The sequence below is a fragment of the Triturus cristatus genome, chromosome 2_1 (assembly GCF_964204655.1).
Source record: "Triturus cristatus chromosome 2_1, aTriCri1.1, whole genome shotgun sequence".
Classification (NCBI taxonomy): domain Eukaryota; kingdom Metazoa; phylum Chordata; class Amphibia; order Caudata; family Salamandridae; genus Triturus; species Triturus cristatus.
This window is the reverse complement of record NC_140581.1, coordinates 622,787,627-622,812,654: the sequence shown is the minus strand read 5'-3', so window position 1 is coordinate 622,812,654 and position 25,028 is coordinate 622,787,627.

The window sequence follows — 25,028 nt, the reverse complement described above, 5'->3', positions numbered from 1 at the left end:
AGGGTCTTTGAATGTAGCCTGCTGAGGAGGGGGATGACTTACCGCCAAGATTAGAAATCACTCCTCATGCAGGAAGTTGTGTGTCTTTTCATAACCTGTGCCCAGAGGAACAGGTGGAAAGGAAAGCAGGGAGAAAGTACCGGCTGGAGATGGCCAAGCTCAGGATGGCGGTGAAAAAGCCTGAGAGGGGCTTAGAGGAAAAGAAACTTTCCATGGAGGAAAATAAACTGTCCTTGGAAGAAAGGAAAGCCTCGTTGGCCTTAAGGAGCTGAGCATCAAGGCCACACATGCAGAGTCCAGCAGTGATGGTGGCAGAATACCTGCAGTGCCCTCTGGAGACAAGACAGTCCATATTCATAAATGTCTGGTGCCTGACTTTGTTGTGGGAGATGATATTAACAAGTGGTTTGAGGCTTATGACATTGCCTACAGATGCACAAGATCCCTGAGGAGGACTGGGGGTGCTAATCTGTGGGGACATATCCCTAGCAAAGGGAGGGACACCCTACTTGCCCTAGAGAAGGGAGACAGGATGAGGTATCCCCGCCCATGAAGGAGGCCCTTGTTAGAAAGGATGGTCTTACTGCAGAGGGGTACAGGCAGAAATTCAGGGACAGTCAAAAATTGGCCAAACAGACTTGGGTGGGCTGTGTGGATTTCTTTTGCACTTAGACTTCGTAACTGTTTTTAGCCACTTAGTCAATTGCAGTGTGGGGGGGAGTTGGTATTTGTACAACTGTCTGTGAATTGGCATTTTAACTGAAATTGATCGGGCTTGCCTGATTCTCTGCTCTGCTAAGTGGTAGCGTGCTAAGCAGGACTTACGAGCAGCTGATTGGCCATTGGGGAACCAATCAGCAACCTGGCTGTACGTGGGCTGCGGAGAGGGCTTGCCATGCCTACATAAGGGGACGCATGGCGCGAACGCACCGGTAATGCTGTTTTCTGTTCTTAGACTTCGTAACTGTTTTTTGTCTCTTAGCCAATTGGGGTGTGGGGGGGATTTTGAATTTGTACAACTGTCTGTGAATTGGCATTTTAATTGAAATTGATCGGGGCTTACCAGATTCTCTGCTCAGTGAAGTGGTAGCTTGCTAAGCAGGACTTGCGAGCAGCTGATTGGCCATTGGGGAACCAATAGGCAACATGGCTGTACGTGGGCTGGGGAGAGGGCTTGCCATGCCTACATAAGGGGACGCATGGTGCGCATGCGCAGCGGGCGTGCCTGCGGCGCACCAAAGGCAAACCCGCCTGTGCCCGTCCGTGGCTGGCTAGGGGCCAGTTATTATGCCCCTTTTATCTCGTATGACAGGAAAGATTTCCAGGCCTGTAACCAAGTGACTCAAACAATCTCTAGCACACTCATAATGTCACTAAAGTAATTAGGGTTATTGATATCCCCCAGATATGGGGACCATGAGCGTGGCTGCCAGTTTAGTTACTTCCCAGCCAATACTGTCACCGGGCTTATCTCTTTAGCGGAAGAGGGAGGTCAGGCCGAAATTCAGGTGATGAACCTGAATACTCGCTCCTTAGAGAAGCACCAAGATGAAATTTTTCATCTCCTGGAGTCTCAGTTCCCAGATATGTTGTTACTAACGGAGACACGGCTCACGGAGGAATCCTCCCCATACATACTCTCAGCCCTTCCAAATGAGTATTATATATTGCTAACTAATAGGACAGCAGGGAAGAAGGGGGGCCTTGCACCAATTATTAAAAAAGACCTCCGGTTTACTAAGCAGTCCCCGTTGGACTTACCCTCGGTAGAAAACGTAGTAATCCATCTGGAGTCTGCGACCTCGTCTTTCACATGCATTCTGCTATACAGACTGCCGACTTACATGCAGGGTTTTTCCCAGGCTCTCGTTGAATCCATAGCGCCCCTAATGGTAGATCATGCAAATGTTCTTCTGATATGAGATTTAAACTATTGGGCAAATGACGAAAACAGGGGGCAGCAAGCCAGTGACCTTACTGCCGCCCTAAGTGACCTGAACCTGGAACAATTAGTAAACTTCCTGACCCATAGTAACAACCACATTTTGAACCAAATTTGGACCTCGAAATTCCCAGTGCAGAAACTGAGTATAGCCCCATGCGGGTGGTCAGACCATCACCTGATCTCTTTCACAGTATCTCGGCCGAAGGGGATGGGCCCGCCTATTTGACCTGCTATTACAGCTAGGAACTTGGCTCGGGTCAACCCCATGGCCTTCTGCGGGGAAATATCTGTCCCTGAGGAGGAAAATGAAGGTATGAGTATAATGTATCAGGTAGTGAAGAGAGGCCAGCAATCACCACAATAAATGGTTCTCTGATGACCAGAAAATGGCGAAACTTAACCTTCGGCGAACGGAAAGGAAATGGCGGTCGGAATACTTGCCAGACCATAAAACTAGGTGTCTCCTACAACTTAAAGCATATAAATCTCTCTTAAGGGAAACCAAATTGAGCTATTTCACTAGTAAAATCCTGAAGCCTCAGAATAAATCCAAGGAGATATTTAAGATTTTTACAGAACTCTCTAACCCAGATAGAGTGACTCTCCCGGTCACACCCTCACATAGTTTGTGTGACTCTCTCAATGCCTATTTCATGAACAATATTGATGCTATTAAAAAGAGCATCCACTCTAGTTACTCTTTTATCAATCCGCCAGCTGGTGACATGAACAGCCACACCATCACGTGCTTTCCTAATATTTCCCAAGATAACATAACTGAGTTACCGATGAAAGTTGAGCCAGGATCACCCAATTACATTTGTCCCCCTAAGGTCCTAAGCGTAGTGGTAACTCACTTTGTGGACAATGTGTTACCATTTCTCAATCATTCTATTAATTCTGGGCTGATCCCCAGATCCTTTAAAAAAGCTGTCATTGTACCCCTTCTTAAGAAAGTGGGGGCAGACCCCACAGACATGAGAAACGTTTGCCCTGTGCGTTTCTTACCATTCTTAGCAAACATTTTGGAGGCACATGTAGCCCATCACCTCTGTGCTTTTATAGAGAAGTCAGAGTTTTTGGACCCTTGACAGGCGGGATTTTGGCCTGCACACTCCACCGAAGCAGTGGTCACGTCAGTGGTCAATGATATGCGCAGGGAGGTTGACAAGAGTAACACGCAAGCCCTGGTGCTAGTAGACTTGTCAGCGGCCTTTGACACAGTCGACCACTCAATTTTGGCTGACTGGGTCATGGCCGCCAGTCTACGGGGTGTAGCACTGAATTGGATGATTTAATTTTTGAAGGATAGATCCCAATAGGTTGGGCTACCCCCTTTTACCTCAACAGAGGTTCAATTGAACTGTGGGGTACCACAGGGTTCCTCTCTCTCTCCCCATCTGTTTAATATTTATGTTCAACCTTTGGTTAACTCTCTTAAGAGGATGGGAGTGAACATTTTCAACTACGCTGACAACATGCAATTGTTGTTTACAATCAATGATAGCTCCTTAGCCAGGCAGCACTTTCAAAACACAATGCTGTTCGCCTGATACTGGATGAACGGCAATCATCTGAAACTAAACTCGCACAAAACCGAGATAGTCGTCACTAAGAAAAGGGTGGTTCGTTGGAACCCCTCATTGTGGCCCAGTGAGGTGGGTCCCCCCTCCCAAAAAGGCAGTAAAAATCCCGGGGGTCATTATTGATGAGGATCTCTCACTTAAATAGCAGGTTACAGCTAATTCGAAATCAGGCTGCTAGGCTGATAGTTTACCTGCCCAGAGAGTAGCACATCTCTCAGGTGACCAAGGACCTCCACTGGCTGCCAGTGGCGCTGTGAACCAGGTTTAAGGTATGCTGTATGGTTTTTAAGGTGTTACATATGAGCTGCCCGGCCTTCATGAAATCTCAGATCATGAAATACTGCCCGACAAGAGAACTGAGATCCAGTCACCTCTACTACCTGATCATCCCCACCTTTAATAAATACAGGACTGGAGGGCGTAGGTTTTCCGTTACTGTCCCTCGAGATTAGGGAGACCTCCAACTACACCAGATTTAGACAACGTTTGAAGACTTGGCTCTTTAAACAGGCTTACCAGTAATGATGGATTAATGACATATCAGCTACCTAGCACCAAGAGACCTCCCAGTGAACGTGCGGTTTAGAAATATCTGGTAACATAACATAACATAACTGGATGACTGAGTGAATGGCAGTGAAGTAAAGGATTATCAGGAGCTGCACAATTTGATTGCAAAAGTGCAGATGTTCAGTCTTTGTTTTGCATATCTGCACCAATACTTGGTTGATAGTAAGCTCACTGACCCGCAGGGAGAATGCTAAGGAGGTGGACAGCTGGGTCAGTATCATGGTCCACAAGAAGATATCTGGGGAGTCACCACAAGAGTGAGCTGGGTCTCCATCAAAAGAAAGAGTGAGGAGACACACATTCAAACAGTTCTCTCGAGGACCCCAAACTAGTTCCACGGGTAAGGACTTCCATCCCCAAACAGAGAAAAAAAAGAGGTCATTGCCTGACAGAAAGTCTTCAGGAAACGCACCCCCCAAGTGATATGAGTGCCAACAGGAAGGGCACTTAAAGGGAGATGCCAAGTGTCCCAAGCGGGCACAGCCCTCCACTGGTGGGCAGTCACTGGGGCTGGCTAGTGTAGTGATTGCAGAGGAGTTTGTCCCAGTTAGTGGAGGGACATTATAGAGGTTATTCTGGTGTTCCTGGGTGATGGAGAGATGGTGCAGAGAGTTCACATGCCTTGCAACAGTAGGAAATAAAGGTAGTGGGTCACCATCAATGGGCAGATGGTGGAGGGTCTGAGAGACACTGGAGACAGCATACCAACTGTTAGATGTCATCTGGTGGCCTCAAAGCAGCTAGTCCCCAATGCATTTCACCCAGTTTTTGCAGCTGACAACTATGAGAGTCAATATCCCAGGATCTGGTTTCATTTGAGTTGGAAGGTCTCAGATTCCTTGATGGAAGCAGTGCCAATAAACTGTCTGCTTGGCAATGACCTGGAGCACACTGTCTGGCAGGCGGCGGAGCACAGATCCCACTTGGAGATGTTTGGGTTACCTGAGGGGATATGCTTGACCACATAGTCCATGGTGGCCTGAAAGGGTAGTCAGGAGGTCCTGGAGCCTGGAAGAGTGGTCCAGCTACCTGCCAAAAAGAGGAAGGGCAGTGGGAATGAGAAATCTGCTCCTGGAACTCCCATGGTCTGGGAGGGGGCTGAACCTGAGGGGGACACTCTTGAGCCTACAGGGGAGGATTTAGCTGTCCTGGGGACCTACCTGAGCTGGCCAATGGCAGCAGGATGGGGGGCCCACCAGGGAGGAGATTTGCAAGGAGCAGATGAGTGCCCTACTCAAAGGGGCTATGGCAGCAGGCTGAGGTCCAGACACCTGGTGGCACCTCTTGTGATCTCCTGATTAACAGGGAGAATTGTCTCCTGTATAGTAAGCCTAAGGTCCCCAAGCTTCGTGCAACCCCTGTGCTGGTGGTCCCCCAGTGCTACAAGACCTTCCTGCTGAAGCTGCTTCGGGATGTACTCCTGGCAGGTCATTTGGGGCAGAAAAAGTCCTTTGATAGGTTTGTCACCCACTTTTATAGGCCTCAAATGAGAACGCCTCAGATGCTTTTTGCCAGTCCTGCCCTACCTACCGGGCCAGTGACAAGTGAGGAGGAAAGTGCAAGGCTCTAATACAACCTTTTCCTGTTATTGGAACCCCTTTTTAAAGGTTGGGCCTTTGGACCCCAACACAATCATGGGCAACAGGTTCATCCTGGTCTTCGTGGACCATGCCACCCATTATTCGGAGTTTAACCCTCTGAGAACAGTAACTGCCCCTGCGGGATTCAGGGCAATGATGGGGATCTTTTACAATTTGGGATTCCCCAAGGAGGTGGTGTCAGGCCGTGGTACAAACTTCATGTCAGGGTACATGAAGGCCATGTCGAAGGAGTATGGGGTAACATATAAGTTCTCCACTCCATATCATCTCTAACTAATGGACTTGTTGAAAGGTTCAACAGGACCCAAGAAGGCATGATAATGGGCTTATCGGAGCCTATGAGGCAGAAGTGAGACGTCCTCCTGCCATGTCTTTAATTTGCCTACAGGGAGGTACCGCAAAAGGGGGTTGAATTCAACCCCTTTGAATTTCTGTACAGGCATCCTTTGAGAGGACCTCTAAGTCTGGTGAAGGATGACTGGGAGAAAGCTCCCAGGGAAGGGCCCCCAAGATGTGGTCAGCTACATGTTAGCACTCTGTAAACAAATGTAGCTCTTCTGGAAGCAAGTGCAGGAAAATCTAGCAGCCAGCCAGAATGTCACAAAACTGTTGTATGACCATGACGTCACTCTGGTCGAGTTTCAGCCTGGCCAGAAGGTGTGGGTTATGGAACCCATGGAGCCCAGGGCCCTGCAAGACCACTGGTCTGGGTGTTATGAGGCGAAGGCGCGCAAGAGTAATGTTCCCTACCTGGTGGACCTCAAGACTCCCAAGAACCCTTTAAGGGTCCTTGTTAGACTTGGCTTTTTCAGCGGGTTTACCCCCCAGACGTTTTGGACTCCTGTTTTTGATCCTGTTTATGTTGGTTTTAGGACTCTGGCCACTTTACCACTGCTATTCAGTTTCTTAAGTGCATATGCTCTCACTGTAAATTGTGTTTATGGAATGTTGATTCCATGATTGGCATATTTGATTTACTGGTAAGTCCCTAGTACGGTGCACTGTGTGTGCCCAGGGCCTGTAAATCAAATGCTGCTAGTGGCCCTGCAGCACTGGTTGTGCCGCCCACATGAGCAGCCTCTAAATGTAACTCAGACCTGCCACTGCAGTGCCTGTGTGCCGTTTGGTACTGCCATATCGACCAGGTGAGTGCACCCACTTGCCAGGCCCTAACCTTCCCTTTTCGTACATGTAAGACACCCCTAAGGTAGGCCCTAAGGTCCCACCATAGGCTAGTGAATTACAATTTATTTCATTTTTCACAATTGAAAGGCTATCTGTCCTATAGGCTAGAATGGGAGTTTACTTATAACATCTTATAAATATAACTTCCCATTGGGACAAGATGGAAAGATGGAGTTTAGTATGCTTGAACTCAGAATATAAAAATGCATCTTTTAGTAAAGAAGATTTTTATATTGTGTGTTTGTAAAATACCACTTTTAGAAAGTGGGTATTTTCTTGCTAAGCCATCCTGTGTACCTCTGCTGGTTTGTTGATTGACTGTCTGGCTTTGTAGTGACAATGGCTGGTGAGGCGTATTCTCCCAGACAGCCACTGGGGGATGTTGATGTGTGCCCTACCTTTCATGAATGAGTCAGGGCTGGGCTGAATAGACCTTGGCTGCATTCAGAGTTGTGGGAGGTGTTTTCACTAGCATCTGAATAGACCTGGTCTGCATTTAAAATGGTGGGAGGAGATTTCCGTTGCACCTGAATAGGTCCTGTCTGCTTCCTGCCAGGAAGCTGGACCAAAGAGGACAAAACTGGTTTGGGCTGAGTACAGACACTCTCTGTCCAAAAGAACAAAGAGAAACTGAGTATAAATATTGGGGCCCAGAACATTAGATTACTGCTAAACTAAGGAACCTGCCAGGAAGAAGGGCCAGAAAAGCTGTCAGGAGGAACTGCCACTTTGCTGCTTGCTCTGCCGTGTTGGTCTGCTGCTTACTGCTTCTGGCTTGGGAGGGAAAAGGACTGGATTGGACTTTCATCATCCTGCTGTTAGAGTTTCCTCTATGGGCTTGCAGTAGAGCTTGCCTCCTGTTGAAAGTCTCAGTGGGATGAAAGACTTCATAGAACTCTTGGGATCAAGAAGATTGCCAAGAAGAAGCTGCAAGTAGGAACTACGACTTTACTGTTTGCTTTGCTGTGTTGGCCTGCAGTTGCTGCTTCTGTCTTGGGCAGTTAAATGACTGGACTGAACTTTCTACCACTTCTTTGTGTGTGTTTTTCCAAGGGCTTGATATTGAGATTGCCCCCTATTCAAGATGTCTCAGGATCAGCAAAGACCTCAGGTTCATCTGTTACCATCACTGTCAACGACCCAGCTGCTGACTGTGTCCTGAAGGCACTCCAGAGGGCACTGCCGTACTTTGCACTACAACCCTGGTCCCACTGACGATGCCACCAGATGCCACTACTGAGCCACTGCTTGCACCATAATCTGTGGGCATCGCACTCCGCACCGCCTCACTTCACGCCACCGCCCAGGTATGACCGGCAATGCTGCTCCACGCCAACATCGACGCCGCTGCTTGCACTGTGGTTCAAGGGCACCGCTCGTAAGTTACACAATGCATCGTCCTCATCCGCACAGCATCCTTGGCCTACCAACGCTAGCGCCATAGACTCCAGTTCATCAGCCAACAACAGCGCTTCAGCAACGACGACACTGCTGCTTGCACCGTGACCTGCCAATTCCACAACGAGCACCGCATCACTTCTCACCGCAGCCATGGCCTCACCGATGCCGCTGGATGACCATCACCGAGACGCTGCCTGCCCAGCACCTGAGGGCACCGCACACCACACCGCTGCACTTTGCACCGCAGCCTCAATGCCTGCTGATGTGGCGCTCCCGACTTCAACCACGAGGCGTTCAACCTGCAATGCGTGTGACTTCAGGGCCAAAAAATGCCTCCATCAACCTCCACAACTGATGCCTGCTGATGGCAGCTTTTTGGGGCTCAATGAGAGGTTGCCGATGCCCTGCATTTCTAAAAGGTACTATTTTTCAGCTCTTCCCGATACCATTGCTGGCCCGCGACACCGTGATCAGCAAGAACTGGTTGGATTTTTTTTTCACGACATAGCGGATGGAGCTATCGACTTTAAGGAACTGTATAATAAGCCTATTTTTGATTATTAAGATTTCTGAGAACTGTATGGTGGATTTTTTAAATTGTTTTTGGTCTTGTTTGCGCAGATAAAATATTGGTTATTTTTCTAAAACTGGTGTGGTGTCCTTTTGTAGTGTTTTCACTCTATTACTGTTGGTTATGTGCAAATGCTTTACACACTGCCTGTGAGATAAGCCTGACTGCTCGTGCCAAGCCACCAAGGTGGTGAGCAGGGGTATTTCAGTAGTGTATCCCCCTTATCCTGACTAGGAAGAAGGGTCCCTATTTGGTCTAAGGTGAAAACCATTGCCAACTAGAGACCCCCATTTATAACAGTCCTGCATATAAATCACTTCAAACCCCACTTCGAGAGGTCTGAGTTAGCCATTCCCCTGGTCATGGACTATGGGGTGGAAGAGGAGAGTGAACCTCTTCCCAACCTCCTTTCTTCCTAAGAGCAGAATGGGTCAGTGAAGGGTGTCAGCCTCTTCCCTACACTGACCCTAGAACATCAGAAAAACAGCTGCCAGTTGTTGGGGTAGTTTGCCTCTTTCTTCTCCCTTATGCCAGGTCTCAATACATGGTGTACCCATGAAATTGACACTGGGGACAGCACACCTGTGAAGAGCAAAATATACAGGTTGTCTGATAAGGTGAGAGCCAGCATTAAGGGGGAGGTCTTGAATATGCTGGAGTTAGACGTTATTGAGCCATCAAACAGCCCTTGGTCCAGCCCTGTGGTATTAGTCCCAAGACTGCCCCCTCCCAGGGGTCACTTCAGAACTTAGGTTCTGTGTGGATTACTGTGGGCTCAATGCAATTACCAAAACTGATGCACCGACCATCCCAAGAGCCAATGCGCTCATAGATTGGCTAGGAGCTGCCAAGTTCCTCAGCAAATTTGATTTTACGCCTGGGTCTGGCAGATTACCTTGATCAAGGGAACCAAAGAGTAGTTTCCATGCTATACCCCACAAGGGATCATCCAGTTCTGGGTAATGCCCTTTGGGTTGAAGAATGCCCCTGCCACCGTCCAGAGATTGGTCAACCAGGTCCTGACTGGGTTGGAGAACTTCAGTGTTGCCTATCTAGAGGACATTGCAATCTTCAGTTTTAGCTGGGAGGACCACCTGGGTGACCTCAGAGAAGTGCTTCGAGCTCTATAAAGGGCAGGCATGACAATCAAGTCCAGTATGAGCCAGATATGGCAGGGCTTCAATTGTCAACTTGTGAAACCAAGTGGGAGAAGGCAAAGTGTAGCCCCATTGAGCCAAGATTGAAACCAATCTGGCTTGGGGAGCCCCCCAAGACACAGATCGAGTTGAAAGCTTTCTTAGTCCTCACCGTCTACCATTGTTGCCTCCTTGACAGAACTGACCTCCAAGAAGCAGCCAAGTAAGGTGATTTGGACAAAAGCATACCAGAACACTTATGACCTAGTGGAGGAGGTCAAGTGCACAGCACCAATACTCAAGGCTCCTGACTTCTACCAAGAATTGATTGTGCAGATAAAGGCCTCAGAGCATGAGATAGGGGTTGTGCTCTCATAGCTAATGAAGAGTACCTGGATAGACCAGGTAGCCTTCAGCAGTAGGAAGTTACATTCTCAGGAACAGAAGCGAAGTGCAATAGAGAAGGAAGCCTTTGGAGGGGTTTGGGCACTGAAGAAGTGAGACCATACCTGTTTGGTGCTCACTTCTGGGTTCCAACAGACTACAGACCCATCAGATGGTTAATCCAGATGAGGGGTGAGAATCCCAAACTGTCGAGGTGGCCCACCTCAAAACAGGAAATGGACGTTCTGGTGGAACACCATCCTGGAACAGACCATACCAATGCTGAGGGTCTCTCCAGGCCCATGCGCCTCAGTGAAGAGAACACCCAAGGGTTTGGATAGTTCTCCCCACTTTCAGCTGGAGGGGAGATGGCATCCTTGGCATGATTTTTCCCTAACTTTTTGCCTTCAGACCTTCAGTTTTGATGACTTTGTTTGTGCTGGCCTCATGACTCAGCCCACTTTACCACTGCTAATTTGTGCTAAAGTACTTGTGCTCTTTCCCTAAAACATGGTAACATTAGCATATTTAATTTACTTATAAGTCCCTAGCAAAGTGCACTACATGTGTCTAGGGCCTGTAAATTATATGCAACTAGTGGGCCTGTCGAACTGACTGTGCCACCCACTTGAGTAGCCCTTTTATTATGTCTTAGACCTGCCATTGCAGGGCCTGTGTGCACAGTTTTCAAATAGGGGTGGGTGATATAATGTGCTCTACCGACGAGTTCCGGCTAAATTCTGCCAACCGTTGCATGGTGTTTTCCTTGCAGGCGGCTCTCCAAAGGAAAGTTGGTGAGTGAGATTTGGAGTCCCCTACCATGATTTTCAGTTGCTAGGAGTGCACGCACTGATATTTCTCCAATGCTGGAGGCCACGGCTCTTTGCTGTCAGAAAGCTGCCAATAGAGCAGAAAATCAACTATAGAGTGGCAGCAAAACCACCTCAAGGAGGTGCACTCTCTGACATGCCATGTGGTGCCATTTGCACTGATTTTACAGCACGGAACGAGCTCCTGGCACTAAATCACATGGTAAGCTTTACGACGTGCCTACTTCCGCCCGTTTGCAGAATTCCCTTGAATTTTGCAGTTGTTTTCAACTACGCAGAATTCTGCAGAGTTTATCTTTGCGACTTCTGCCCAGGCCTAGATTTAAACTGACATTTCAACCTGGCAAAGTAAACCTTTTGCCATGCCCAAACCATCCTTTTTAACGCATAGATATTGACACAGGATAGGCCAAGTTTCAGGAAGGCAGGGCATCTTTTCTCTTTAAGGGCTTGCCTCTAGAAGCTTTTTCCACTTCCAGGGCACAACTGTGTATAAATACTGGACCTCAGACACCACTACTTCAGGGGCTGCATTCACAGATAAAAGCAGCGGGCGGGGGCAGGGCAGGGGGGGAAGTTGACAGATGATGGGATAGGTAAATTTAAATAAACAAATTAATAAAACCGCTTACCTTACGATCGGCATTAGACTTTGCATTGCAAGCCCTTGTCGACGAGATCTTCGACAATGATACAGGACCTCACATCGCAGCCTTGCAGCACCTCGGAACCGATGCATCATTTCAGCTGTGCGATGCATCGTTTCAGCTGTGCAACGCATCTTTCACACGGATCCCCACAACTCTGCAAACCAGGATTGAAGGTTCTTTGTTCAGGAGGCCTAACTGGGTCTCTGTGGCTGGTCCCCGCTCCATCGCAGTCGTCCTGAACTTGTGACTTTGTCTAATTCTTGAGTGACTAGGTATCCGAAGTTGACGCTATAGGCCTTTTGGCTGTATTTTCTCTAAAAACTTTAAAATTTAATATCTCTGGTTCTACCAATTGGATAATTTGTTATTTCGGCCTTGTTCTATTTATTAAAAATCACTCTAGTTTACTCATACTATTGCTGGCTCCTTTTATGGTGTGTTTTCACTGTTGTTCTGTTGCACAAATACTTTACATATAGCCTCTATGTTAAGCCTGACTGCTATGTGCCAATCTGCAAGGAGGTTGTGTGCAGGTTAATTTGGGGTTTGCTTGTGCGTTACCTTGAGAAGGTTTGTGGTTGAAACTTGACCAGGGTTCACACCCCAGTGAAGCAAGAACCCAATTTCTTAAAGGGCGCAATTCCAGTATTCACATTTGTAAGAGCAGTTTCGCCTTGCCACCACCATAGCATTAGACTTGCTGTCCTCGTGCTAGTTAGTCCCTAAATTAGGTTGCAAGGGTATGGCGCATATTGTTATTTGAATCCTACAAACGTTAAAGCTAACAACTTTTATCTAAAGGTGGCTGTATGCCACTGTGCGTATTTGTCCCATACAGGGCTAAATCATGAACATATTCATCTGTGTGCCTGTTTTTAAGACGATGTTTAAAGCCCTTACACTTAACTCCGAGTTAGTGCATGAAGTGCAGACAGCACAACTCGGAAACAGGAAGTAGTGGTGGTTGACTCTTCCTGTTTGCGAATGGTGTGATTGCTGATCGTGCACTAACTTGGAGGATTTCCGAGAAAGTCTATGGTGCAGATTTACGTTCCCTGGTGCATCCCTGCAAATCAGCAGGGATGCGCCAGGGAAGATGCGTCACTCAAGTTTGCCCTTGCGCCACAGCAGATGCGCCGCATTTACAATGCGGTGCATCATGGCGCAAGGACAAGCAGATGCGTGACGCATCTGCCGGTGTAAGGTTTGGCGCAGTGCTGAAGTTGTGTCGCAAGCGCGACACAACTCCAGCACTGTTCCAACCTGCGCTATCCCTAACATGGTGCGTCACGCCTTACGCCTGCTTGAAGCAGGCGTAAGCATTTGACACACCAGCGTCGGAAAAGTGACTGCGTGAAATCTTGTAGATTTCACTGCGTCACTTTTCCGAGGCTTTTTCCGATGTAACGCCCACCCTGCATACATTAAACCTGACGCAGGTTTAATGTGGTGCAGGGCTTTACAACGTGACGCATCTCCCTAGATGCGTCGCGTTGTAAATCTGTGGCAGCATGGCGCTAGTTTTGCGCCGCCGTTGCATCACAAAAGTGACGCATCGGTGGCGCAAAAGTGGCGCAGGGGGCTTATAAATCTGCCCCATAGTGATTTAGCTATAGTAAGGTCTAAATAACAGATTCGCCGCCCTGCGCCAGTGCAACAGTTTATCACATGCCCATGGTGTGTGTTCTTGCTCTAGTGCTGTGCTTCCAAGTAAGACTCGGTTTTTCTTTAACACCCATTTCTGAGTTAAGAACATTCACAGACAGTCTTTTGGTTGGTTTCTGACTCAGTTGCAATATAAATATTTTTATATATTGGTCTCAATAAATATTTCCAAGTAAAAATATAAGAGTTCCCTGTTTAATATTTGGCGCTCATAACAGAATAACATAATTTCAATTCCCATACGTGGAATGATTCAGAACAGCCACTACAAATGCATGCATCTTAAAATGTCACCTAAAATGTCATAGAATGCCATGTCATCTTTCTCAACAGTAAATGCAAACGGTAAATCGTCACATCTAAGCATATGACATTACTGTCGAAAAACATAATAGTTTGGATTTTTTGACTTTATATGTTTTCACCCTTTTAGGTGCCAATTTTGCCAGGTTTCAAACAAATGAAATACATTATAAAGGAAATGAGCAGCACACTATCCATATATTTTAACATATTAACATATTTTTAGTTTAAATGTTAAATATTTGTTTGGACAGCAGAGTGGCAAAGTAAAAGCATGACTTTATGACCAAAATAATTTAATTTATTTTATAGGCGATTTATTTACAATAGGGATGGTCACGAGGCCTGGAGCCAAGTCAAATGTTCAAGCTGGCCAGAGATTATGTAAATAATTTCCGTACAGTTTCACTGTATGAAAATGTTTCAAATGGGAATGGCCGGAAGTGTGACATGGCCACAGTTCTCATTGACCAATGTTGGACACCGCTAATTTCAAAGATGGAGAAAACAATGGGCCATATTCTCAAGGAGCTATCTCCGATTTAACGGCACCTTAGCGCAGCCAAAGTCGTTTTAAATTTACCACCCCATTCACAAGCCATACACCACCACTTTTCCTGCGTTGACATCCGGAACAAACATCGCCACGGATGACCCCGGCAACTATCCCTAATGAGATGCAGAGTAGGCGTTCCCGAGCAAAAAGCAGCAAGAACATCACTCCGTAACATTCTCAACGACCAGCCAGATCTGCGATAAGAACACAAAACATGCGATAAGGCACTTTAGCAACAGGAAATTTACACCTGCTCTGACCTGGTGCAAAGTCGGACCACAACCTTCACCAGACAAGGAAGCAAAGCCCAGAGCCACACATGAAGAACAACAGATTCCCCGAGCAACTGCCGATGCAGCACGGACACCCAAGAGGGCCACAACACCCACCGACACCACACCCAGGCCTGCAATCCCCACCCGACCACCCCCAACCCCAGAAAAAGAAACTGCACACCAACACTACGAATCCCAAAACAAAAGATTTTGCCTGATGTCGCACAAGCAGGAAAAACAACTTACATGCGTGGCCAGAAAATGGAGAATCAGTCATACAGCAATGTAATCACCAACACAAAACACCATTCAAACAAAAGCCAAAACAACCATTCGGATGAGTCCTAGCGGGTCCTCACTGGACAATCTGTAAGACACAGCCTGGAAGACAAAATCCAGGAGAAGAAGGTGTGCCATGCGCCCAACAAAGGAAAGAGATGGAGAGAGGGAGGGAGAGAGCGAGGAAGAGAGACAGAGTGAGATTGCACAAGCAGCGCAAGGCCTCTCGGGCACCTGGCTCCACATGCAAACACGTGTGTGTGTGTATCGCCATCAGTAAACCATGAGCTCAAGGTCTTGTCTCAATCTCAGCAACAAAGCCACATCACATTCCAAAGACGCAAGTAGTAGTCAGATAAACATTAGGGATGAAAGCTCCTTTGTTCTAATCCAGAAGGCGGGAGGACACCTGCACCTCTGACCTTGGTTTAGAACGCGGCTGGAACACCCTGAGAGAGATGCCATGGCAGATGGGGACGACTCCCACACCACACATTGTGCAGATGAACTATCCAACTTATCCACACCCCACACACAGAATCCCCTGCCTGAGGTACCCCCGCATGGGATGCCCTTGACACTCATGGAAACAGCAACCCATTCTCCCCAACGTTGCACAAACATTCGAATCATTGCTGAGAGCTGTGGCATATCCTCCACACAACTGCCGAAGTTCAGAAGAGTGCCGGTTCCACAAGATGCACCAACAAAATGGCAGGCCATCCTGGGCACATGCACAACCCCCATCACGTGGAACAGTACCGTGCACGTATGCTGCATTTACTGGGTGCAGTGCCACTGGCAGTGCAGCGGATCAGTTACCAGCTGAGCTTCCTCCTTGCCTATGTCACCTGCGTCCAGCCCTGGTTCCACTGCCGAACATGCACATTCGAGTGTCCCATGGATGTGTGCCTATCCAACACAACCATAGATGAATTGGACTATGACTCGTGTCTGCGTCCACTGTTGGATCACGAACAGGAGTACAACCGAGACAGGCATGGGATGCCTTGACATACTGCATATGTATTGGCAGTTGTGCATGGGAGAATTCACAATTCCTTGTGTGCAGTGACCACGTCGAGGCGCTCCTCTATTGGTCTGTGTTGTGGATTGGTGAAACGGCGTGGGCTGAGCACACCTGCCCGGATCAGTTAATGGATTGGCTCACCCTGGTGTTCCTTGAACACGACAACGACATACTATTGGAACACATTGCACTTGAAGCTGCACGGGCATTCATGGACGAGTAACTACGTTCCTGCAGCCACAGCACAGGTCCCAACAACTTGTTGCATCGTTGGGAATGATCACAAATCCCACCACAACAGAGGACATGTCTGCCTTCGTCAGGACTCTGGATACATGTGTGTGGAACTACACGTGTGTACACACACCTGTGCAAGGTGATGCAGGTCCATAGTCGGAGCAACACAGCGTAGTTTGGCAACGTTACCAATTCGGACACACTGCTGGGGGGACAGTACACACATGGCAATGTAGCACGACATGTGAACCTGTCGGACCCTTTCACCTGATCACTGTCAGCAGAGAAGACAATCGGCACACTCCAGTGACAGAGCACTATGCAGATCCCATGAGCAGTGAGTCATACCCCCTCACACGGGGCAATGGGCAGATGCCAAACAACACATGACTCGTCCAGCACGGCAAGGTGGGCTGAGACCGTTGCCATCCGTGATGATTGTCGTCCATTTTTGCCTCCCCATTTTCTGATCCTCGACATGTTCCCATGCTCCGTGTATGTGTCTTAAGCATGTCCCTGCCTGTTGTGGCCATTGCCTCATCCATACGGACATGCATATGCCAATAAAGTCTATGCAACTCCACTGGTGTCTAACTGTGATGAGTGTTGATTAGATTATCCACTCGTGTTCCACAATGAGCATCGTCCCTACACATGGAGGGTCTGACCGACGCATGTACAATGGGGGTGGCTCCCTTTTGCATGCTCCACCTCTGTGAGCCAGACATTGTTTTGGAATAGTTGCTGGCTGACCTGTGCACTTACGTGACTTCAGCAATGTGAGTATGGTGTCCAAACTCAGACCATGTGGAGCAATGTTATGAATTGTAACAGGACGTGTCCACACAGATGTGTGTGGGTAGGTATGCAACATGAAGTTCGGTTGTCACATGTGATGTAGGACCCCACGTCTTGCCTGCTACCGATTTGGTCATTCCTACACACAGCCTTATTCAATACATGGACGTGTGCCTACGTTAGGGGGTTGTGAGATTGTTGTTATGTGCAATGGGGACACAGCTAGTACTCACCTTCACAGTCATCCAATTGGCCATGTGTCTCAGGGATACACATGCGCATAGATGTCAGTTACCAGGGTGTTGATGATATTTTTCTCATTTGGGGGAACAATAGGCAATTTCTAGAAACCAAAATTGCACAATTAAATCAATACAATGAACACATTGAATTTACGAGTACTATTGATAGGAAATCATTACCATATTTGGATTTTCTTGTAACAGTTGGTGACAGAATTATACATACGGAAGTTTACCACAAACCAACCGATAAAAATAATGCATTATTATTCACCAGTTTTCATTCACAGAACCTTATCCATAATCTTCCATATTCCCAGTTTCTTAGAGCCAAAAGGATCTGTTCAGAAGAGAGATCTCTTCAAAGATATGTCATCATTCTCAAAGAGAGGTACCTGTCTAAGGGTTATCCCGAAAGTATTTTAAATCAAGCTATTTCTAAGATGACAACTAAATCTCGGGATACGCTTTTAGAAGTTCAACCCAAAAGGACATTGAATAGACAAGTAATCATTTCAACATTTTCTACTTGTTCAAGTCAATTAAAAAGAATCATAAATCAAAGATGGGAAATAATAGAACATGAGAGTGACTTTAAAAACCTATTTACGAATAAACCTATTTTTGCATACAGGAGATCTAGCAACTTGAAAGAAATGCTCAAACTTCAGCCTATAGTATCCACACAAGAGTTCAAAGGAATGCGACGTTGTCAAAATTGCATACATTGCAATAATGTCATATGTGGAAATACCATACAACATCCTCATACCGGAGAAATGATTAAAGTCAAACATAATGCGGACTGTAATTCAAAAAATTTAATCTACGGCATTAAATGCCCATATGGATCACTATACATAGGAAAAAACGAACGCAAAATAAAAACACGCATTTCAGAACACAAAGTACCATTCGCAACAGTAACACCAAAAGTAGTTTATCAGTACATTGGATGAAATGTTGTCATACAATAGCTCAACTAAAGTTCCAGGTAATAGAGATGGCCGAGCCCACACCAGGTAGAGATCTCCCAAAAACCTTACTTCAAAGAGAGATTTTTTGGATTAAAAGATTAGAAACTCAGGCTCCAAAAGGGATCAATGAAAAAGTAGACCTTGGTTGCTTTCTGTAATGTACCACATGTTCAGGAAGTGAGGCATTTAAATACCTAAAGAGGTGTAATAAAACAGCACAGTTTCTCACAAATCAGTGCTACTATATATTTAAACCAGTTCTGACTGTCATTGAGTATTGTATAAAATGATAATGTGTTCTTACAGTCCTCAACAATCACTTCTTATTATTTAATTATCTATTTTTTCACTCTATTTTTTCACTTTATTTTTGTTGTTGCTCTGCACGAGCACTTTTGTCTTTGCGGTTACTGTGAGTAGGGAGATTTTTTGATAGTGATTATTCTCAGTGTACGCAAAAACTAAGGGTCTTTATTTAGCTCTTGGCTATTTTAGTTAGTAGTTTATCTACATAGACCCGTATTGCACCATTACAATATGGTCCCCAAAATTCCAACTTCCAGTAGTCCTTTCTTTCTTTCTTTTTTCACACTGCTTCTGAGTTCTTAACACGTACTCTTGGCGTTATGTTATGTGGATCAACCACTTCTGGAATCGAGGAATGTCGGGTTGAGACGCGCCGGACCAGAGAAAATCAGTAGAAGAATTTTCTTCGTAACTCAAGGTAAAACAGAGTTACTTCTTGGACATACTGTCCTGAAAAAGTGTTAGCGTTTAGGTAGTTATGGCGTTTTTTGTTTTTCCAGGATTTTAATTTGAGGCATGTGTGGACATTCAATTAGCATGCCGGTTTAAACACAAGAAGTTTGGTGAGATGAGTTTTCGTTTTTTGTACCCTTAGCGGGCATCACATGACTTTTCGGTTGCTCAGAGGTTTTTATTGATGTTTTGGTCACAGGGTGTTAGCGTGAAATGGTGTTGGTTAACTTTCTCTGCGTTCACGAGTGGTTTCTCTTTCTAATATCTATTCTTTCGTTGAGGTTTGATTCTCCATCTTGATAACAAGTCACAACCTTGTAATGTGTTTTCAAGAAGCATTGTGTTGTTATACACTACATGATCATTTAAAAACTTTAAAAATTGAACTGTATTTTTGTTCCCCTGCGCATTATATTGAAATAATGCGTTAAATTAAAATACTCTATTGTTTATATGATTTAGAGATCATAGCCCCTGAGGAACGGCCACTGGGGCCCGAAATGCATTGGGCATGCTATTAGAAGGGCATGACTCTAGAAGAAAAGGATTTTACGGACATTATGCATTGATGGAAAGAAATCATGTTCAAGAAATGTATCTGTGATTACAACAGATTAAAATCAACAATATTGAAGCAATCATCATATACTGCTTGTGTTGTATGATGTTTAATGTCATGAACGTTCTGATTTAAAGATTAATTTGTGCAATTCAGTGTATGTATATTATGGTTTAAAGTGACATAACAATAGCTATAAGGATACAGTGCACAGAGGTCAAGTTGAAATACTTGATATAGTTTTTGTTGATTAATGACTTGTTTAGGCAGCACGTCAGCCTCTGTAGCACGCCTCATTTAGAAAGAGTTATAAAAAGAGTTAAACAGTTTAACTAGGAGTGCTCCTCTTTTCTATTAATTTTCCATTAAAGTTACCAGGGTGTACCTTCATGATCAAATATTGTCCCTACATCCAGCCATACTTCCATACATGAGTGAACATAGTCATGACACATCTGTGCGATTTAGAATATTTTATGCACATTCAGTTGATTGACGGAGCTGGTGCGTACATGGCCATCCAAGCCCACATTACATGGAAGCCCAGTGGTGGGCCAAGTAGAGTCCTTTGGAGATTTAAAAGTGATTAGGAAGAGGGGGAGTGCAGTTCACAGCTGGATTGCTGTGTGATTGTCCAGCAGTGAAGATGTGGGTGTCTGTGTCGGGGTCTGGGTGAATGACGCAGAGTGTTCCGGGGGTCAGTGGGAGGTATTGTCCTAGGGCATGATGCATAGGTCAGAACCAGGCAGGGACAGACCATATGGCGGTGATGGATGCTACTGCCTCCTTCCTCACACAGTAATTACCATCCCCATCTTACACCCCTGATACAGGTTCTGTGTCCGGTGTGTGTGGTGGGGTAATGGCTGCATCACTGTGTGCCACTGACACATCAGACTGCGAAGGTTATGGGGCTGCATCACTGTGTGCCACTGACACATCAGGGGTCGGAGCTGTGTGTGTCGATGTTCCCGCTGCAGTCATCTGGGACAGGCTCGGTGGCAGCAATGGCAAGATGATGAACTGCAGGGCATTGAAGTTCCCAGCTACTACTGGCTGGTGTCCAGCTGTGTCAGCCATACTTCCAGCTTGCATCTGCGTCATGGTCTCCATTGACCTCCGCATGTGTGCCAACTCTGTGCTGCCATCGCTGGTGCCTGTCTGACCAGACAGTTCTTGTATCCGATTAATGGCCCCAGCGAGGTCAGCCAAGGTCTGTGGTGGAGCATGGTGCATACAGGGGGTGTCCGATAGGGACTGTACGTGGTCCCTGATGAGACTCAGACACCCACGTATGGAATCGAGCTTGGCTGCCACGAGCTCGAAACCCACCCACAGCTGTTCAGCCAACTCCACCTGGCAACCCCACACATGCTGTTGGAATTCCATGTATTGGTCGGGGGGTCCTGGGAGACAGTTATGGTGGTGTGTGTTTCCTGCTGTGTGGTCTGTGCAGGTGGTGGGGTCACCTCGAGGCAGCTGGCCTGCCCTGCTCATGGGTATTGGTGCAGAGGTTGTCCATTATCCGTTGACGGGTGTCTTGACATATGTGCAGGTTGTCCTCTTCATCATCAATGAAGAGAAGTGTGGTGTGCTCTGCAGGAGGTGATGTTTGTAAAGGGGAGATGCAGGTTAACAGAGTTTCACATGTATGTTGAAAATGTGCAGATGTTTGCATTCAGACTGCATGCCAATGTACATTGTGACTGTTTTGGTGGAGCTGGCTATTTGATGGCAGTCAGTGTGTTTTTCGACTACATGACGGATGTGTGGTAGTAACCACACATTATCATCACACAGCATCAGGCAATGCCAGATGTGAGTGGACAGTTACTACGCACGAGCGGAACCTGTTGTGAGCTCTGTCCTGTGGTGTTGCACTGTGTACCACATTGCCGTCATTGCTGATGTTCTGTGATTGCTATGTGTGTCTGCTGCATTGTGGGCGAGTTGCCCCTGCAGCTCTGATTTCTTGTACCCTTCTCCCTTTGAGGCGGGGTGCCTTTGAATTGTGTGCTTTTCGGGGGCTGAATTGTTTTTGATTTGGGTCATATGTGCTCTGAGACAGATTTTGTGGCATGGTGCATTGTTCGTCTGCTGCGTGTATTGTACGGCATGGGTTGTGGGTGCACGTGGCTATGTCATAGTGTGACCTGCTCCTTTACGGATGTGATCCGTACTGGGCAACCTCCATGTCGAATCGTGGGCCATGTCATGTTTTTTGGCTGCTGCTATGCTATCGGGCATGCAGTGTCACTTGCATAGTCAATGTGGCTCACAGAGCCGCAGATTTGCTGGATTCAGCACATGTGCATGGGTAGGTTGTGATATTGGTGATAGGGAGGGGGGCCCCTTTGTGCACATTGTGGACAAGAGCCTACTTGGTGTTTCTATGTGTGCTGCAGTGTGCCAGGGCTATCAGGGACATGATCCACGATCATTGTGGGTATGCAGTGTGCTACACATAATTGTGCATGTGTGCCATTGTGACCATCTCCCCCCGTCCCCCCAGTCCCTGGTCGTTACTCGCCCTGTTGCTGTTGGGTCAGGTCGTATCGAGCTGTGTCCAGGCCCCCAAATCCTGCCACTGCCACCATTTCCTCCAGCTCATCCAGCTCCTCCTGTGTCGCAGGACTCCCACCTCCAGTCCCTGTTGCTGCCTTCCTGTTTAGTTTGCCTTTTCCCATCATGCCAGCGCATCTTGACCTCCTCCATTGACCTCCTTGACTCTCCGACTGCATTGACGTTGGTGACGATGGCCTGCCATATTTCCTTTTGGGTTGCCAGTGCCGCAGTATAGGTGCCGAACAGTTGTTGATGGTGTTCTATCACATCCGTGACGATGATCCGGTCTTTCTGCGGACTGAACCCCGTCTTCCTCTTCTTCTTGCCCTTTGCCGAACATGGGGTTCCATGCTGGTCCTCCGTGGGGCTTGTGGAATTCGGCTTGTCCTCTGCACTCGGTCCGGGTGCATCCGTGGTGCTACGCAGTTTGAATTGGTCTTGGTGGTTTTTTCTTTCTTTTATAGTGCATTTTCCCGCCCGACGCTTGGGATTTGCAGACCTGTGGCTGGTTTTCGCCAATTTTTGTACCGCGATTGGCCTCATCACATGATTTTTTGTGTTCGCGTTTCGATTTTTGTGGCGTGTTCGATTTTTGCGGCGTGGCGTTGATTTTAACGCTTACATTTGACGCGTTATCCTATGACTATCGCATGCTACCCCCACGGTGTGAATATTTGGTTGGCACAGCGTAATTTTCCCGCAATAGGCTGCGATGTTGAGAGTTGCGTTAAGCTACTATTGCAGGAGTTATCACACATTCTTGTGAATATACTCCGATATTTCTAGGAAATCGCTCTCCCCCATAGTGACTCCTTGTAATCTTCAGAAGGTAAACAACAAAATTACTCAAGAAGTATGGATAAAATTATATTTGTTGATATTTATTTTTTTGCACCAAGTCTGTGTTACATACACAATATAACAAAGGCATTCAGGCATCAGCGAGTATGAGTATTTTCAAAATACCTGCTTAGGTTGTCCTCACAGTTAAACCTGATTACAAATCGTCTTTGGATAGAGAGAGCTAAAAAATCAGTGTAAGCCAGTGCGGTCCCCATTTTTAAAGAAGAATGAGCAATGTCGTATATACCATTTATGATCCCCGGATCAGAGATGGCATGGAGCATCGTGGACAATGTGTGCATAGAGGAGTATTTGGAAACTGGAGTTCATAAAATATAACGCTGGGAAATGGTTAATAACTACCAAGAAGAAAAATAAATGGGCATTAAATAGTCCAGTAAACCTTCCAACAACTTCTCACTAGCATTATTAACGATTTAATTGGGCCTTCATCAATTGTTTTCTCTTACCATCCATCCCTTTACAATAGGAAAATAGCGATATTTTAATAGTTCTTTGCATTTTCTATGTGTATCATTATTCTACTTAAGATGTGAGGATCTCTAGGATTCAATGTGTCAATCAAATACGACGAAGCAGACAATTGCATCAGTATGTCTTCTATTCCCATGCAACCTTCCGTTGTTTTCCAAGATGTACCAGGACTCTATTTGGGTTCCAGAAGTTTTTTAATAATCCTTTCCATACTGAGGTGTTATTTTTCTCCTATAAAATAGTTTGATATTTTAGTATCTCAGGCACCTTCATTTAAGTATGGGTTGTCATCAGGTATGCCAAGAAAGGTCCCCAAATCTGCGCAAACCTACCAGCCTCATTGTTCATCTTATGGACCAGGATTCACAGGCAGCAATTTGAGGCATTTGTGACATCTCTCTCTAGGGTAGGAAACTCTGGCACCCTCCATTGTCGTAGTATGCACATGTTGACAGTTGCCCAAGATGGTGCCGTGTGTGTGGTTAGACATTCCTGTTGTATATTAACTCGTCATATAGTTTTACTAGATGAGTTGAAGGCACAATATGTAGTCTCATAATGGCCATCAATTGCTCCAAGTATTTGTCCAGCAAGGTTTTAAAATTTGGCATTTGGAAAGGATGTGTAGTAAGTCACTCCTCAGTATCAAGGCTTCTGCTGTTGATATATGTGTTTTTTGTATGAGTGCAATGTCTCTCGATTTAGTGCAGGGATAATGAAGAATCTATTTCCTTTTAACATTTGAGACATACCATTAAAATTCAGTAGCCAAATGTATAGCTGTCTAGATGAAGACATTTGAGATGCGATTATGCTGAAAATGCAAAGTAAACAAAAGTAGTCAGAAAACAACAGGCATATTTTGTTTCAGTGTTCTACTACATCTAATAAAGCAAAAGTAACAAAGTAGCAGGTATGCTGGTATAATTACTCAAAGCACAATAAAATCTCTGGGGGACAACATTGGAGTGTGGACGACAGAACCAGGAAGACACAGTGGGGCAGATTTATGAAGCCCTTGCGCCTCATTTACGCCGTCGTTGCGTCACTTTTGTGACGCAGCAGCGGCGCAAATCCTGCGCCATGGTGCGGGGTATTTATAACGTGACGCATCTGGGAGATGCGTCACGTTGTAAAGCCCTGCGCCACATGTAGGCGTTCCAGGGCAGGTGGGGGCATTCCGGCGCAGGAACGCCTCCTAAAAGTGGCTGAGTGAAATCTACAAGATTTCACTCAGTCACTTTTGAACCCATGCTGCGTCAAAACCCTGCGCCTGCTTGAAGCAGGCGTAAGGATTGACGCAGCATTGTGCAGATAGGGCACCCTCGAGCCTTGCTGGAGCTGCGTCGCGCTTGCGACGCAACTCCAGCAATGCGCCACTTTTCGGCACAGATGCGTGACGCATCTGTGCCGTTTTTGCCCCATGGTGCGCCGCATTATAAATGCAGCGCATCCATGATGGCGGAGCTGGGGCGCAAAATAACTGGCGCATCCCTGCTGATATGCAGGGATGCGTCAGTTATTATAAATATGCCCCAGTGTGTTTACTAAATAGGTCCATATGGCTGGGTCTGAACTGGGGTGGA